The 18,463-nt window shown below is 40.0% G+C and overlaps 1 long non-coding RNA gene across 1 annotated transcript in view; it reads left to right on the plus strand.

The window, feature by feature from the left end:
* Positions 1–18,463, plus strand: part of LOC132367140 (uncharacterized) — a 195,371-nt gene that overhangs the window by 38,123 nt on the left and 138,785 nt on the right. Inside the window, exon 3 of the long non-coding RNA XR_009503703.1 lies at positions 2,121–2,232. This is a non-coding gene — a long non-coding RNA (uncharacterized LOC132367140). The remainder of the gene's footprint in view (positions 1–2,120; positions 2,233–18,463) is intronic.

The raw sequence follows: 18,463 nt of genomic DNA on the forward strand, positions 1-18,463 counted from the left end.
CTTTAAACTCTTGCAGTCAATGGACATAGTAAGGAAGATCTTGGCTATGTTGCAGAAAAAAGAGGCAAACCTTAATCTTGATAATATGAAAGTATAGCTGACCGAAGGTGGGAAGTGCAAAATGAAGGAAATTTGAAGAGAAGAATAGTATCACTGACACCCTCAACTTCTATAATGAGAAGTCAAGATACTCAGGTTTTCAGAATGAGAAATTGAGGCATAACATAATATTTCAAGTTACAAGCGTAACCACAACAAAACTTAAAAATAATGATATAACTACCCCAAACTGGGAGGAGTTGGGAGGAAGAAGAAGATAACATAAATGAGCTAAATGCTTATCTTTTGTAACTGGAGACCATCCATAACCAAGAAATTGAAAAGAGGAATCATATATTCAAAGAATGTATAATTCATGAGTGATTTTTCATAGGCATACATTGAAGGTCATGGGCACAATCTCAGAGCACAGGTATCAACAATCTCTATAGCTTAAGGACACATTATAGTGCTGATGATCTTGCAGCCATGGCATTTTTTCCCATTCCATTATCCATGCCCAATTATAAGATTATACTTGCAAACTTAAAGCCCTATCTGCTTTAATGCTTTTTAAGTTTCTCTCAGAATTATCTCTAATATTTCACAGAGTACTCTCTCCAAAATTAATAGCATGGTATATGGCCACGTGGCCTCTTTATGGTATTTTATTATATCTAATTTCTGTTCTCCAAGAATATATTCTCAGAATTAGGGTTTTGCCTCCACTGAATGAAAGCTTAGATGACCTTGTTATAGGAGAAAAACTATTTTAATATTATAACTCTAAAAATTAAAATAATACAAAAGTCACTTGAATCACTTCTAGACGTTCCTGTGCATTTAAATAACAGCATGGTTAACAAGCTCCTGTTAAAAGATGGCAGATGCAAGTAGAAATCTGCTGTAACTTCATAATTGAGGCCCAAAAAATTCAGTTGTGTAATGTGTGGGACCCACTTAGTGCAGAGTTCATGAAATGACCACTGTGAACTGGCTCCAGGAGGACAGGAGCCAATCACCAAACTCGGCATATCCAAATTTCCATTATCAAAGAGTGTGTAATTACAAGCTCCACTGTACTTCTGATTACTGGCTAGAGTGGCATGCCACATAGCCACACACGTAAACTCAGTTGCCATACACACTGCCTACTAGCTTTAAATTATGCAATTCTTGATTACTCTTGGCAAGAGTTAAACTATTTCAAATTTCACACGAAATTGGTACTTACCTAATAGGCCAATTACGCTATTTCAAATATTCATTATTCTAATTTATCTACAACATGAGTATATTGTTAAAGAGCGGTATTTACTTTTTTAAATTAGGGAAAGTCAGGGGGATGTTTGCAACCAGAAGAGCTAAAAAGCAAAAATCTTTAGAACAGTGTTCACAAGAGGTGGAATTAGGGTTGGGGAGGGATCATCTTAAGCTTCTCTGTATCATTTCATGTATACTGTTTAATTTATTGTAAGGTGTATTTACTACTCTAACACAGTAAGTATTATATTATAGTAATTAGATTCATAAAAACAGTAACGGTTGCTGCTCTTAATATTTCTCAATGACTGGTCCCTGCAATGCTTGTTAAAAATGGAGAATCCCTGGTTCCAAACACAGTCCCAGTGAATATGACCCCCTCGACTGGGGCCCAGGAATCTGCATTGGAACCAGTGGTTTAGACCCAGATCTTACTAAAGGCTCACTTGTACGTCTTCTTCAAGCATATTTCATGATTGAACTTCTTGTGAAACCATCACATGCTGTATTGCCTTCAGTGGTGTTTACCATATCCCGGCATCCTTCCTTCCATTTCTGTACCACTAAAATGAAGAAAAAAAACCAAAATGACCTCACTGTCTCTCTCTTTTGGTGTATGATATTATCTAGGGGAACAGCAGTTCTTTTCAAGATCCTTTAAGCTGTGCAACCTCTTGACCATGGAACAGCTAAGAAAATCTCAGTTTTAAAATTCATGACAATGACTGGTTTCTTAATTATGTAAGGAGAAAGATTTTGAGACTGTCTTTGTATCTTATTTTGGTGCTAATCATTTTTTCTCATTCCCATGACTGCAGGAATATTGATCTCAGCGTTACTTTGACCATTAATGAATTATGATGGCAATAAGCAGAGACGCACACCTCCAGCCTCCTGGGAGCTTAATCTTCTGCTACAGCGTTTGCATTTGTAAGTCAGCACCTGTGTGATCCATATTCTAACTATTTGTTATTCTCCTTTAATTACATATTGGTGGTGGTCCATCTGTAGCCTGAGAGCAACCAACTGGAGACTCAAAGAAATTATTAAAGTATTAACTTTAAATTAGAAGGCCAAAAGGAAACATAGTTGGGTTTGTTCCTACCCATTCCAGTATGATGTTTCAGGAACAGTTTTTCCCTTTCATGTCAAGGAAACTTGGGTCTAAAAAGTTAGTACAGAACTTTTACCTTCAGAGAAGTTTTCACCTTAAATATTTCCTGTGTCACCAGTATTTCTGTTAGCATCAGCTTTACCTCATCTGTCAAATACCATTTTGTTTGGCAGGTGATACATTTTAAATCCTGTACTTCCTACTTGGTCCTGATAAGTCACTCAAGTGGGGTTTAGGGAATTGTAGATGGTCAAGTCAGTCCCCGAAAGCTTTTCCTTTTAGCATTTTGGCAACTTTTTATTTTGACATAATTTCAAATTTCTATAAAAGTTTCAAGAATTGTACAAGAAATCCCCTTTACTGAGATTCATATTTATATCTTGCCCCATTTACTACCTCTCTTTCTATGAATCTGTCTGTATTGCACACTCTCTTTCTTTCCTGACCCATTTGAGAGTAAGTTGAAGACGTTGTACCCCTTTACCCTGAAATATTTTGTTATTTTCCTAAGAATAACCTTCTTTTTAATAACCATGGTTTTATCAAAATCAGATATTTTAGTGATATAAACCACAGTCCAAATTTAAATTCAGATTTTCTCAATTGTCCCAATGATGTCCCAATAATTAGTTGTAAGCTGATTTTTTTCCCCAGACCAGGATGTAATCCAGGATTGTGCATTGTACTGAGTTGTAATATCTGCTTTGTTTCCTTTAATTTGGAAAAGTTTCTGAGCCTTTGTCTTAACTTGTCTTAACTTTGTCTTAACTTTTAGGGGGTGGGGGGAAGACTCTTCATGCTGGGTTTGACTAGGATGTCCTCATGTTTAGACTTGGGTTATGTATTTTTGGCGGAGATACCATTGAGGTGAGGTCCTGTCCTTGTCAGTGTACCATATCGGGGGTACCCAGTGTCCATTTGTGATGTTAACTTTGGTCACTTGGTTCAGGTGCTTACTCCACTGTAAAGTTACAACTTTTCTCTTTGTAAATTACAAGTGTTTTGTGGGGAAATATTTTGAGACTGTGTCAATATCCTGTTTATAAAATTTTTTCTACTTTGCACGAATTGATGATGTTATAACTCCATCATTCCTTCTAGATTTATTAGTTGGCATTTTGCTGTAAGGAAGAGCTTTCCTTCTCTGCATTTACTTTTTTTGCTTATTTAAGTCTGAGCTCATGGATTCTTAGGTTATTCAGTGGGTTATAATCTATTTCTGTCCTTTTTAATTTTGATGCTTAAATTTTCTCAAATTTGGCCAGTGGCAGCCCCTTCAATCTGTTTGTCTTTTTGACATGTTTCCATGACGCTTTGAAGCACTACCTTAGTTTCTGTAGCAACTGGCTCATCTTGTATTCCCTCTGCCCCCTCCCTGGAATTAACCATTTCTTCAATGAGCCCCCAGGTGAATTTTGGTAAGAAAATCAAATTTATCTTTTATGCCTGCCCCTCCCTTTTTCTCTTACCTTTCAGTAACCTGTCCCGTGAGTCCCTACTGTAACTGTGATTTTCAGTATCTCTAGTTAGAGAGGAAATTCTGATAAATTCATTTACCTTACAGTTGTTTAGGAATGATTGCATTACCCTTCTTAGAAATGCTTGCATTTTAAAAAAGGAAACCAGTTAGAAAGCAATGCTCAATTAAACAACAATATTAATCACAGAATGTTACTGGTGAAGGAGACTTTAGATCACAGGATCACAGCCTCAGCCACCCTCAGCCCCCTAAGAGTTAGCATGAATGTGTGTGCGAAAAGCCCAGTGGTGTCAGCAACAGAGTGGTACAGACGGGGCTAAACTGGAGGGTGCAAGCCCACCTAATGATATTTAAATTAAAATAAATAAATAAACACTGGGCAGACCAAGCAAAATTTGTTTATTATCCTTATTTAGCAGAGGGCGGTCTATTAATGACTTTTGCGTTAAAGTAAAACTAAACTAATGGTTTTAACACTGCGCTTGGGGGAGCTACCAAGATGCTTTATAGAACTTTCCTGGGGGTTCTGGAAATGCTGTGGACAGATCCACTCTCGACCTCCCGATCCTCTTCAGCCAGAGTCGCTTCCTTGTTATCTGTTTGATGTGACAGGTACTGTGGGAGTCTCTGTTTGAAGGAAGGGATCTGTGGATTTCAAAACAAGTTCAACAATTACTGATGTAGTCCAGCCACCTGACCTTGCAGATTCTTGCAGATAAGCAGACTGAGGCCATCCGGGGATAACTAGTACTGCCGTGATTGTTACTGGCAGTGTTAAGCCTAAAACCCAGGTCTTCTGATGCTTGGTCCAAACTTTCTTCCCTACATAAAGTTGCTTCATCTAATGGTGGAAAATCAGGTGCTAGTGGCGAAGGTTATCCTAATGTCGTATCATGTACACAATAGGCCGTCTCTAAGTAAAGATGTCCCCAGTTGATACACAGCCTTTCATGCTCTGAAGACAAATACCCGTCCTGATTCTAGAGCTCTATAAATTGAGCATGTGAGTGAATGTTTAGGTAGAAAAATCAGGTCATCAAACACTTTAGTCACTGACTGGCATGTTAAAATGATACTTTCATCCATAAGGAGGTATGATTTCTAATAAATACATCAGGTAATTTTTTCAAGTATATTCTTAAAACTCCTGGAAGATTTTTGCTAATTGATAGAATATCGAAGACTACTTCCTTTTCCATTCTTAAGAAATCATCTTTTACTATGATAAAGTTTTTCATTTCTTCAGTTAAAATGTATATGCTTAAAAGAAAAATGGTAAGATCTAGTATAAATCACTACATAGACATCATAAATCATTTTAAAGAGGACTGTTTTAGTCAATGTAGAGTTCTACTCATACCTGTAGTTCTATTACAGTATAATATTTAACAGCTGGCAAACTCTTGCCTAAGTACTTTACTTTTTAAATTTTTAAACTTTATCTCTGTAAAACTTAAAACTGGAGTAATTTTCTGAATGCTCTCACAAGGTCAGTTCAAAATTCCTGCATCTCTTTCATTTTTCAAATGAAACGGAGCTTTATCTTCGATTGTCTAGTTTATTTTTCTTGGTAGAAATAATATTTCTCCAAGGTTTTAAGAGGAAAAAATAGTATTAAAATATAAGTTGAATGTTAACACTTCTGATTGCTACTAACATCCTGATATGATTAAAAGAAGACAGAGAGGCCAGGAAAGTCCTTGTAAACTAGATTTAAAATATTGCTTATTTAAATATCTAAGATCAAATGTAGTTCTTTTTTTTTTTTAATAAATCACATTAGGATCTTTTTAAATTTATTTATTTATTTATTTATTTATTTATTTATGGCTGTGTCGGGTCTTCGTTTCTGTGCGAGGGCTTTCTCTAGTTGCAGCAAGTGGGGGCCACTCTTCATTGCAGTGCGTGGGCCTCTCACTATCGCGGCCTCTCTTGTTGCGGAGCACAGGCTCCAGATGCGCAGGCTCAGCAATTGTGGCTCACGGGCCTAGTCGCTCCGCGGCATGTGGGATCTTCCCAGACCAGGGCTCGAACCCGTGTCCCCTGCACTGGCAGGCAGACTCTCAACCACTGCGCCACCAGGGAAGCCCCTCAAATGTAGTTCTGTTCAAGTATAATTCACTACTGGCAAATGCTAAATTGTTCTTGAAGCAAGCATTACTTCAACTTTTGTGGATTATTTTCTTAAATTTTAGACTTTACCATTCATTCCTTTCACTTTTTATTGTCATTATTCCCCTTTTGCTCATTTTGCAAGAGGGAAGTTTTTGGTTTTATTTTTTTAAAGGAAATACTAAACATAATGAATGAAAACACATGTTATTACTGAGCCTAAAATGAATTGCATTAGCATTAGTATCTTTTATCTAATAAATTATAGTGCATATATATGCTTACCTATTAAAAAATTTTAACTTGTGGATACTTATATTCTAATTAGTGTTCTTTTTTTTTTCCTATCAAATAATTTATCACTGGATTTGTCACTTTACTAAGCCAGTTTATTATTGAACATGTGAGTTTTCCTCTCTTTTTATTAATTTTCATCATCACAAGACTATATGCATAATTGTTCTGTTTCATCAAGAAACAGTTTTAAATGCTCACAGCGTTCATGGATGTATCCAGTTGTTTGTTATTCTTTCTTTCCTTTCTCTTCCTTTTTCTACCTTGAAGTTACCTTTTAGCCATAAGAGGCAGGTCATAGGCAATAGACTTTGTCTGTAAAATATAATGCCTACTTCACGGGGCTATTGGGAGAACTAAATACAATAATGGAAGCTCCTAGCACAGTGCATGACATCAGTATTTACTTTTTTACCTTTTGGTCCTTTAAGGAATTGTACTTCCACAACTTTGACAAGTTCTCAAAACTGCTGTTCTGGGCAAAATTTCACTTTCAGTAAAATGAAAGCCTGTGAGTAACTAAGTATGGCTCTTTGTAGAGGTTACATTTAAATGTAATAGGTAGATTTAGAGTTTTGCCAAAGATGGGAGCAAGACAGCTTAGTGTGAAGGGAGGAGCCTTGGTCATGGGACAGCTACTACCTCCTCAGTCACTGACCTGCCAGGTGACCTTAGTCACTTTGCTTTTGGGCTTCAGTTTCTTCAGCTGTATTAGGATGTGGATGGTCTCCAGGGTGCTTTTGGTTCTAAAACCTGATGATTCTACAAATGCAGCACTTTTAAAAAATGGATTTATCCTTGTGGTGAAAAAATTCCTGGAAGATGTATACCATCACATTCATGCTGGGGGTGCCCTGGTGATGGCAGGAGGGATGGCCTTCTTTTTCTTCCCTCCCCATCTCCTTCCCTTCTTTCCTTCCTTCCCTGACTTGTTTCTTCTTTCAGCAATTATTTATAGCACCTTCCATGAGCCAGACACTATGGAGTGAGCAACAAGTTCAGCTTGGTGAACTTCCGTGAGCTCATCTTCCATGAGCCAGGCAAGAGTGAGCAAGAATGTTTCAGTCCAGCGTTCATTAAGCTAATAGTCTTTTGTTTGTTTGTTTGTTTATTTATTTATTTATTTATTTATTTATGGCTGTGTTGGGTCTTCGTTTCTGTGCGAGGGCTTTCTCTAGTTGCGGCAAGTGGGGGCCACTCTTCATCGCGGTGCACGGGCCTCTCACTATCGCGGTCTCTCTTGTTGCGGAGCACAGGCTCCAGACGCGCAGGCTCAGTAGTTGTGGCTCACGGGCCCAGCTGCTCTGCGGCATGTGGGATCTTCCCAGACCAGGGCTCGAACCCGTGTCCCCTGCATTGGCAGGCAGACTCTCAACCACTGCGCCAACAAGGAAGCCCAAACTAATAGTCTTTTTATCTATTTCTTTTTTTTTTTCCCCTAAAAAATGTCAAACATATAGAGAACCAGAAGGAACAGTAACTTGAACATCTATATCTCCTAGATTTACCAACTGTTAACATCTTTTATTCTCTCTCTGTGTGTGTGTGTGTATATATACACCCATATGTATATATATACACACCCATATGTATATATATATGTGTATACACACACACGTTTTTCTGAACCATTTAAAAGTGCAGACACCATGCTTTGCCCCTAAGTAACTGAACGTACATCTCCAAGAATCAGTACACTCTCACAAGTAACCATAATACCATGATCACACCTAACTTAGGTGACCCACCCCCAAATTAGTACCAATCCTATAGAATTATATAATGTCTATTCCATATTCAGATTTCTTTAATTATCCCAAGAATGTCTTTTATTGCCCTCTTCATCAAATCCTGGTTCACCAATCAAGGTTCACACGTTAATTTGGTTTTTATTCCTCTGTCTCTTTTAATATAGAACTGTTCCCCCACTTTTTCTTTTTTAATGACATTGACTTTTTGAAAAATGCAGGTTCATTGTCTTACAGAACATACAAAATTCTAGATTTGTCTGATTGTTTCCTTATGGTGTCATGTAACTTATTTCTGTATTCTGTGTATTTGTTGTAATCTGGAAGTTAAGTCTAGATGTTTGATTAGATTCATGTTAAAAGTTCTCGGCAAAAATATTTTATAGGTGAAGTTGTGCTACAAAGTTATATATATTTGAAGTTTTCTACAAAGATCATCTATTACTAATGATGAAGAAATAGAAATAAATTTAAATTTATATTATATAATACATTGAATATAGTGGAAAAAGCATGAGTTTGCTAGCAGAGGCCTGGATTTGAGTACAGATTCTATTCTCTCTAGCAGCTTGACCAGATTAATTAACCTAGTAGTTTAGCTCTCCACGAAAGACCAGAGAAGACAGAATCACTCCAGGAACCTTCTTGAAATATGCATGCGTGTCCCTCCACTCCACTCCCTGGTATTTTTTTTTAAAGGGGGACTTTTTTATACCACCCCTCATCCCCAGGCCACCCTTCTCACCCCCAACCCAGGCTTAAATGCCACCAATTCTGTGTGCCAGGTGTCCTTATCTGAGAAATTTGGAAAATCTCTACCTTGAAGGGTTATTGTAAGTGTTGGAGATTAATAATATAATAACATGTGTCAGGTACATAGCACAGAGTCTGCCGCATTATTATATGCTCAATTCACCACCACTGTTATTGTTATTACATCAGTAATTTGCAAAGAAGGGAGAGAGAATTTGAAAAGGGACAGGAAGTGGTATAGTACAGAATATTCAGTTTCTAAGTGGTTACTTCAAAAACTTTCCAAGAGTGTTTGTGCTTATGTGGTGACATCAATAAAAGTTCAGCTGAGACAGTGCTTTAACACAGTAATCATTAACATTTATGCAGCCCTTTACAGTTTACAAAGCACATCCACATTCATTATTATGTCTGATATATGCCCGCTTTCACGGAGATCAGCTGCGCTTAATGCTTCGCCCAAGGACACAGCGTAATCAGTGGGGGAGCTCAAATTAGTAGTTCTGATTGTAGAACAGACTTCTTTTGCTGAAAATGTGCAGCCTGGAACAGACACCAAATGTCTCTTTTCTAAATTCCTGACCAAGGGACTCTTTCCTTATGGTGTCGGTTACTGAAATGCTTAGTTTAAAACTCTTTGAGTCTATTTCACACAGCTCCTCATCTGTCGTATTTTGTCTGCGTTGGGTGACATTTCCTGTACTGTCGTGCGTTGTCACTCAGCCAGAAGGCTTTAGTTATTTCTTGCTCTTTGCTCTAACAGAGAGAAGTACTGGTTAATGAATCTGAATTAACACCACCAGGTGCATATTAAAAATGCATTCGAACCTTTCAGCTGGACTAATTTCCCTCCTAACATTGTGTAGCACTGGACAAATTAAAGACTCATCCAAAGATTGGCCCTTGTTTTTTGAAACAGTTAGAATTGGTGTTTCTTAGTGTTGACCTTGATATTTTTTACCTGGTCATGTATAGCTCTTTTCTGGATAAGAAAAATATTACTATTTTAAACAAAAACTGACTATCTTTGGTTTAGCAAACTAGTGTAGCATAAAACATCTTAGAGGAGGTGACTTATTCTTTATTATTCAGTTCAAGGTATTTTCTAGTTTCTTTTCTGATTTCTTCTTTGTATCACAAGATATTTAGAGTTATATTTCTTAATTTCCAAATATTTGTGAACTTTTTAGTTAACTTGTTGCTAATGGTATCTATATTTCTATTCATATTAATGTTTTAGCATAATTCTGCCATGTCCAGGGAACAGATTCTTTGAGATTTCAGTCTTGTAAAAGCAGCTGAGACTTGCTTTGCTGTCCAGCATTTGTCAGTTTTGTAAGTGCTCCAAGTGCACTTGAAGAAGGAAATGTTTTCTGTAGCTGTTGGTAGGAATGTTCCTTGTATATCAGTTACACCGTGTGTTAATCTTGCTCGAATCATGTGTATTTGCTGATTTGCTTTTTTTTTTGCTTGACTGTTTGCTTACCCTATTATTTCCCAAGGGTTAAAATGTGTGTTAAAGGGACTTCCCTGGTGGCACAGTGGTTAAGAATCCGCCTGCCAATGCAGGGGGCACGGGTTCAAACCCTGGTCCAGGAACAGCCCACATGCCACAGAGCAACTAACCCCGTGCACCACAACTACAGAGCCTGTGCTCTAGAGCCCGCGTGCCACAACTACTGAGCCCACGTGCCACAACTACTGAACCCTGCGCACCTAGAGCCCATGCTCCACAACAAGAGAAGCCACTGCAATGAGAAGCCTGCACACTGCAATGAAGAGTAGCCCCCGCTCACCACAACTAGAGAAAGCCCGTGCTCAGCAACAAAGACCCAACACAGCCAAAAATAAATTAAAAAAAAAAAAAGTGTTAAAATCTCTCACTAAAAGTATAAATGCATTTCTTTCTTCAGTTTTTGATATATATATATATTTTGGAGGCAAAGTTATTAGGTGCATACAAAATTTAGAATTGTTCTGTCTTGTGAATGTAACCTTTTTCTCAGAATGAAGTGTCCCTCTTTGTCTCTAGGGATGCTTTCTGCTTCAGACACTACTTTGATACTAATACAGCTATACTGTGTTTCTTCTGGTTAATATTTGCATCCTTTTTGTCATCCTTTTCCTTTTTCTCTCTGATTATTCTCAATCTTTTTAATATTTCACATGCATTTCTCCTTAATATTTCACCATATTTCCTTTACATAATTTTTGCTCATCTTTTAAAATTAAGTTGTAGACATTGTGACTTTAGCGTACATCTTCCCAAATAATCCCCTAATATCATCTAATACCCAGACCATACTGAAATACCCACAATTGTTCATAAGGTGACTTTTATAACTTTGTGGGTCATTGCATTTGACTGTGTGGCTCTTAGTCTTTCAAAATCTAGAATAAGCTAACTTAATCAATACACTGTTGTACCAAATGACCATAAGGAAATGAAACATATTTTAAAGATTACTCTTAAATATATGTAAGAAATATAGTCAGTACATCCCATTTGTAATAATAATCTGAAAAATACAGAAAGTAGAAATGAAAAAATAGCAAACACTTTTATGTCTTCCACCAATTGTGAACATGGCTGCCTTCCTGGTATTATATTTATCTATTTCTGATTTTTGAAGAAATCTTAGTCTGTTTCACATTATATGCTCATTATAGAGGCTTAGAAGTGAAATTTCTGAGACTAAAGGTATAACCTCTTTTAAGGCTTTCCAGGACGGTGTTTCAAAGTTTAACAATCCCAATGTGCCAAAACTTACTGCATTAGAAGGGATGTCCTCTTCAAAGCAGACACCACATGGGTAATTACTTATCATGGATATTTAATTATCATGGATAATTTGTGACCACACACCTATAGTGGAGATATCCTGTGGTAAAAACTGAATATGCCAGATACTTTCTCAGGCTGCCTTGAAGCTAAGCCGTCAACATGTAACCTGGGATTAAACAGTCAAATTAGCCCCCTTCAGACTTCGAGGCTGAAGTCATTTACACAAAGAAGCAGGCACAGTGGAGACTCCTTCTGGGGGATATAGTGGCAGCCGCTTTGAGCAAGTCAGCGTCTGATATTCAGCGCTGAGGTAGTAATTCAAGCCATGAGGTCCAGCATTCAGTGGTGGTGGCAGCAGTGTCCTCACCAGAAGGACGCTGGCATGATTTTGGCTCTGGTCTTGGCCAATGTCTTATTCTTTCCCATTTCTTGAGCCTGGTTGTCCAGCCTTCTCTGACCCCCTGCCAAGCCTCACTATCCTTTAAGAAATACTTCTGTAGCAGCCGCATAGCACAGGGAGATCAGCTCAGTGGTTTGTGACCACCTAGAGGGGTGGGATAGGGAGGGTGGGAGGGTGGGAGATGCAAGAGGGAAGAGATATGGGAACATATGTATATGTATAACTGATTCACTTTGTTATAAAGCAGAAACTAACACACCATTGTAAAGCAATTATACTCCAATAAAGATGTTAAAAAAAAAAAAAAAAAGAAGAAATACTTCTCTACTGAAACCAGCCAGAGTTTGATTCTATTGCTTACAAAAAAAGAACTTGACTAACTTTCCATGCAGGGATTCTCCCTTCTATATAGCAGGACCTATTTCAAATGGCAGGAAAATTGGCATGCATGAGGGAGATCGGGGGGAACAGAGAGGGCTCAGCAAGTTAACTTCTCAGGACTGGGAGTTGGTAAGAGTCTAGTTGAAACTGGGTCAATATTGGAAGGAAGGTAAGAGCAGCTTCTTAAGAAGGTAACATTTATCATTCTTGGGTACCTGATCTGGTTGTCAGCAGAGTGATTGCAGGGCCAGTTCAGGAGTCCAGCCCTTGTAAATGTGACACCAGAAATGTTAGACCTCCAGATGGGTGGTAAGCCAAGTGGCCTTGGTTGAGACTGTGACTGTGCATCTGAGACTCTAGGTGGGCTAGAGGGACAGTGGCAGATGAAGCTGTGTAGGCTTGAAGTAGAAGCTAACAATCGCCATAGAAGGCCATGCCACCACTTTTAGAAATTCTCTTTGGCAATTTCTTTGGAACCAATTTTCAAGTAATACAACTAAAGCAGCCTCATTCCGTAGGAGGCCAACTTTGTGTCTGACCAAAACCGGTATTGCCCCAGCTTGTTCACCGTTCCCATGGGGATTGACTTGGAATTGAGTAAAAATTTAAATAAATTTTGGCAATTTCAAAAATCCGGAAAACCAAGGTTGTAACCACTGAGATATTTTTAAAAGCATTGCCAGCTCTAAAGGCAAGCTTTAGAGTAACTATTTATTTAACCTTTATATATTTCCAAAGTTACATCAGTACTTCCCATCAACTGTCTTCTTTTAATCTCTCAACAACCCTGAAAGGTAGGTGTTAGTAACCTTGTTTTATGGATGAAAGCACAGGCTGAGATGTTAATTATCAGATAAGACAGCTCGTCTTAAAGCGAGAATTCAAACCCAGATCTGGTTCATTCTAAAGCACATGTTCTTTTCAGCATTACTGTTGTCTCCTCAGGAGACTGCTTTAAAGAGAACAATATACAGCGGACTATAAATTCCAGCTTTTAAAAGTCACAGTTAACATATCCAGAGGCCCATTTGTGAAATATCTCACAGCATTCTGCCGAAAGGCTGTGAAATCTTTGATTAAGGGCTTAAAAATGGTGAAAAGTAATAAACAGTAGGTCTGACTACAACTCAAGTAGTAAAACACCTTCACGGATTTTCATACTCAGCAAAAATATTTTTAATGATTAAAAAAAGTCATAATACTCACTCTACTAACTCAATGACACGCTGAAATATTAGCCTAGCTTTGTGTAACCTTAAACGCGGCCGCGCTCTCTGTGTGGGCATGATGCTTTCTGCCAAGGGGCGGAAGAGTGGGCCCACTTGTGAAGGGGTTCTTTCTGGGAATTTCTTTCCATGATTCTTTTTTTTTTTTTGACTGCATTGGATCTTCGTTGCTGCACGCGGGCTTTCTCTAGTTGCAGCGAGTGGGGGCTACTCTTCATTGTGGTGCGTGGGCTTCTCATTGCAGTGGCTTCTCGTTGCAGAGCACAGGCTCTAGGCATGCGGGCTTCAGTAGTTGTGGTGCACGGGTTTATTTGCTCCACAGCATGTAGGATCTTCCCGGACCAGGGCTTGAACTGGCGTCTCCTGCATTAGCAGGCGGATTCTTTTTTTTTTTTTTTTTAATTTATTTATTTAATTTATTTATTTTTGGCTGCACTGGGTCTTCGTTGCTGTGTGCAGGCTTTCTCTAGTTGTGGCGAGCGGGGGCTACTCTTCGTTGTGGTGCGTGGGCTTCTCATTGCGGTGGCTTCTCTTGTTGCGGAGCATGGGCTCTAGGCATGCAGGCTCAGTAGTTGTGGCTTGCGGGCTCTAGAGCGCAGGCTCAGTAGTTGTGGTGCACGGGCTTAGTTGCTCCACGGCATGTGGGATCTTCCTGGACCAGGGCTCAAACCCGTGTCCCCTGCACTGGCAGGCAGATTCTTAACCACTGCACCACCAAGGAAGCCCAGCAGGCGGATTCTTAACCACTGCGCAACCAGGGAAGTCCCTTTCCATGATTCTTAATGTGTGTTTGTTAAGGACCACACACACACACACACACACACACTAGCTAAAAATCTAACCCTCTAGATTTCATTTGGCTAACCTCAGGCCAGTCTTCAGACTGCCGCTAATGCCCACCAGAAAGGAGAAAGAACGGGGAACAATCACTGAACTGCAGTGCTTTTACACTTCCTCCCCGCCAACAGTGAGGGAGGGACCATTGTGTAGATGGTGAGGGGGAGGTGGGGGAAATGTGATTGGGCTGGGGAGGTGGTGAAGATTTCAGATTTTTTTTTTTTTTTTTTGAATATCAGGAGTCCCACTTTTTTTTTTTTTAAATTAATTAATTAATTTATGGCTGTGTTGGGTCTTCGTTTCTGTGCGAGGGCTTTCTCTAGTTGTGGCAAGCGGAGGCCACTCTTCATCGCGGTGCGCGGGCCTCTCACTATCGCGGCCTCTCTTGTTGCGGAGCACAGGCTCCAGATGCGCAGGCTCAGTAGTTGTGGCTCACGGGCCCAGCTGCTCTGCGGCATGTGGGATCTTCCGGGACCAGGGCTCGAACCCGTGTCCCCTGCATTGGCAGGCGGATTCTTAACCACTGCACCACCAGGGAAGCCCCAGATTTTCTTTTTAAAAACAATAGTTTGCTGCGTGGGCATCAGCAGGGGATATAGGGCGGTGCCTGCCCTGCGTGGTGGCGCTCGTCCCACAGACCCATTCACCGTGGGGTCGTCTCTGTGTTAGGAGCCGGTCTGGGGGTTGCTGAGCAGATCGAGTCTTCGCTTGTCTTTGCTCACCTTGGGTGGTGCTCTGTCCGCTTCACCGCCCAGTCACTGACACGGTGAGGGTTGCCACTGTGGTGCTGTGTTGTCTTAAGGGTTCCGAAAAACAGCAACGGCAACCACCAAGCAAACAAACAAAACCTTTCTGCTTCCCAAATCTGTCCCCGAGGGAAGATTCATAGGGTGCAAATGCTGTTCTGGACCAGATGGGCACTAGTGTCTCTGTTCTCCTCTGAATATGGGCTTGGTGGTAGGAGGCAGGAAGGAGCCCAGCAGAGGGGTTTTCCACGCTGTTGCCCTCCTGCTACAGTTGTTTCAGACGCCCTAGCTCCAGCCGGCCGGTCCTAGATTGTCTCTGCACAGCACGCAGAAAAACCTTTGTTTTGTAAAAGTAACTCCTTTGATTTCTCCCGGCCTCCGACCCTGCTTAGTTAGGGGCACTGACCAAGAGACGAGTCATCTCTGGCCGTCCTGGGGAGTGAGGAGGGGACCACCCATGGCTTCCCAGCTGTACTACCTGCGGAGCAAAGGGTTCAGAAGCAAAGGATTTTTAAAAATATAATAATATAAAAAGAACGAAAGAAAGAAGACCTCTGAAAATCCTTACTGTTTCCTGCTATCTCCTACAGCGATTGCCCTTTCATTAGTGCGGTATAACAATGTGAAGGTTTTTTTCATGTTGATATCAGCCTAATTCTTTTTTTTTTTTTTTAATTTAAAAAAATTTTTTAAAATTAATTTATTTATTTATTTTTGGCTGTGTTGGGTCTTCGCTTCTGTGCGAGGGCTTTCTCTAGTTGCGGCGAGTGGGGGCCACTCTTCATCGTGGTGCGTGGGCCTCTCACTATCGCGGCCTCTCTTGTTGCGGAGCACAGGCTCCAGACGCGCAGGCTCAGTCGTTGTGGCTCACGGGCCCAGTCGCTCCGCGGCATGTGGGATCTTCCCAGACCAGGGCTCGAACCCGTGTCCCCTGCATTGGCAGGCGGATTCTCAACCACTGCGCCAGCAGGGAAGCCCCTCAGCCTAATTCTTGAGATTAAGCTTGGCAAGCCACTTATCAAGGTCAGTGAGAAGAAAGGTGTGTGGCTGGGCATCACCACCTAGTCCTTTAGCTATTATACATTTTCATGTTCATCCTTTGGGGAGTAAGACAATACTATACTATAGTTTAGTTTAGTATTGTTTACTATAGTCAAACAATACCATATTGTGTTACTACTCAGGATCCCCTTGGCTGCTGGCAACCGAAATCCAAACTGAACTTGTCTAGGAAAAAGGGAGGGTTTATTGGGAGGATATTGGGATATGTTAAGTAACCAAAGGCAGGATTAAAAGTCAACCTATGGGAAAGACAAGGAAGCAGTCAAAAATTTAATACAAAACAATAAAACTGGGAGCCAAAGTGCTACCAGGATTCTCTCCCTCTGCCTTCATTTCTGCTCTTCCTGGTTGTCCACGTCCTTCTCTCTCAGTGTATTGTACAATAGATCTTGAGTTTCACAGTTGTCGGCTAGAGCACAAAAGGGGCCCTGACTTTATTTCTTAATTCCAGATAGAAAAACCTTAGGGAAGGTGCTGATTGTCCTGACTTTAGGCAGGGGCCCCAGCCTGCTCGAATCAATTGTGTCAGTGGTACGGGGTCATCTAAGAACTTCTTGAACCACATGTTTGGAGTGTGGAAAGGAGCAGTTCCAAGGAGGGAGTTTCTTTCTTGGAAGGAGGGAGGGGTTCTAGTCAAACAGAATAGCAGATACCCACTATAAATATATGTAATATAGTTGCACATAGATCTGAAAAGAATTCTTATTTGATTTTGACCATCTTGGCAACCAGAGTCTTGATAAAAGCCAGCCATTAAAAACCTAATCCAGATACGTATATATGGTAAGAACTATAGGATTCATTCATTCATTCATTTTAACTTGGGACTCCAAAGAAGGCAAAACATGGAGAATGACTGGATTCACATTCTAAAGAAAACCAAATACATAGTAGTTTACAGTCATATTTATATACACTATTGTGTAAGGGATTTTCGTGAATTTTTATGTTCACCTCAGGTTCCTCCTGAAAGAAGCTATGACCACTGTAAATTCATGTGTCTAAGGGAATTCTCTATGCTTGTCCGGACTGGATTCTCTTCTGTGTGCTCTCCATTGCTTTTGTCTTATTTGGTTTTGTCTGAGATGTCCACTTTTTACCTCTTATTTCTGACTGTTGCCTCTGCCAACCCACGGGAACAGCCGTGCTCACCGTGGCCCCCTGGCCTGATAGAGTTCCCTCTGTGTGCTCTCAAGGGCGTCCATTGTCATTCTGCCGAGGTGGCTGCCTTTCCAGGTGCTGATGGTGGGTGGAATGTTTGAAGCCCCCTAGGCAGGAGGAGGTTTCTTCTCCAGACTGGTATCTGAAGAGCACGTTAAGAGATTGTTCCTTTACTCAGCTCCCTGGTGTAGCCTTCTGCATGAAACACTCCTTCTCTCTACCACCCATCTCACCTGACTCCCTGCCACAATATGTTGCCAGCAACCTAGATATTACTGTTCATTAATTCATGCCTAACATGCAGTGGCTTATACTAGGTGTTATTGAATGTCTAAAAATAGGCACAGAGCCTGGAAGTGAGAAGTGAAAATTGCAAAATGGCTGGGTGGAAAAAATGATGGAACACAGAGCAGGCCTTTTGATATTTTCCCTTGTGGTTATCTTTTACAGGTTAAATAAGACAAATATTCATGGTGAACCCAGGGCAGTTAGCCACTTCAGATGTTTTACTTCTTAGCCTTTTCCAAAATCTGTTTTATTTATTTATTTAATTTAACAAGAATTTGCCTTGATTGGGGCCGTTTGTATAAGACGTTTTGCATTATGCGTTTGCAATCATGTGTGCATGTTTGCATTTCTCAAGTTTTGCCTGTCAAATCAGGCAACTAATTCCAGCAAATATACTTTCATGTCCACATGACCATCATCGAGGCATAAGACTATACTAAAACAAACCCCCCCAAATGGTCTTTAGGAGTAAAATGTTTTATATTTTCTATTTATAGGAAGAATTTGGGGGGAAGGAGGAGAGCATAGCTTTATTTTTAAAATAGTATAATTGAGTATATAATTTAAATGCAAAACTGTAGGCTAGTATTTTCTGATTGTAACCTGAACACCTGACGGGACAAAGAGGGTTGCAGTATTCCTATTCTTGATTACTGAACAACAGACCTTTCTGCTTTTCTTTTCTTTCTTTCTTTTTAATTGAAGTATGGTTGATTTACAATATTATATTAGTTTCAGGTGTACAAATAGTGATTCAGTGTTCTTATAGATGAT

The sequence above is a fragment of the Balaenoptera ricei genome, chromosome 6 (genome assembly GCF_028023285.1).
Source record: "Balaenoptera ricei isolate mBalRic1 chromosome 6, mBalRic1.hap2, whole genome shotgun sequence".
Lineage (NCBI taxonomy): Eukaryota > Metazoa > Chordata > Mammalia > Artiodactyla > Balaenopteridae > Balaenoptera > Balaenoptera ricei.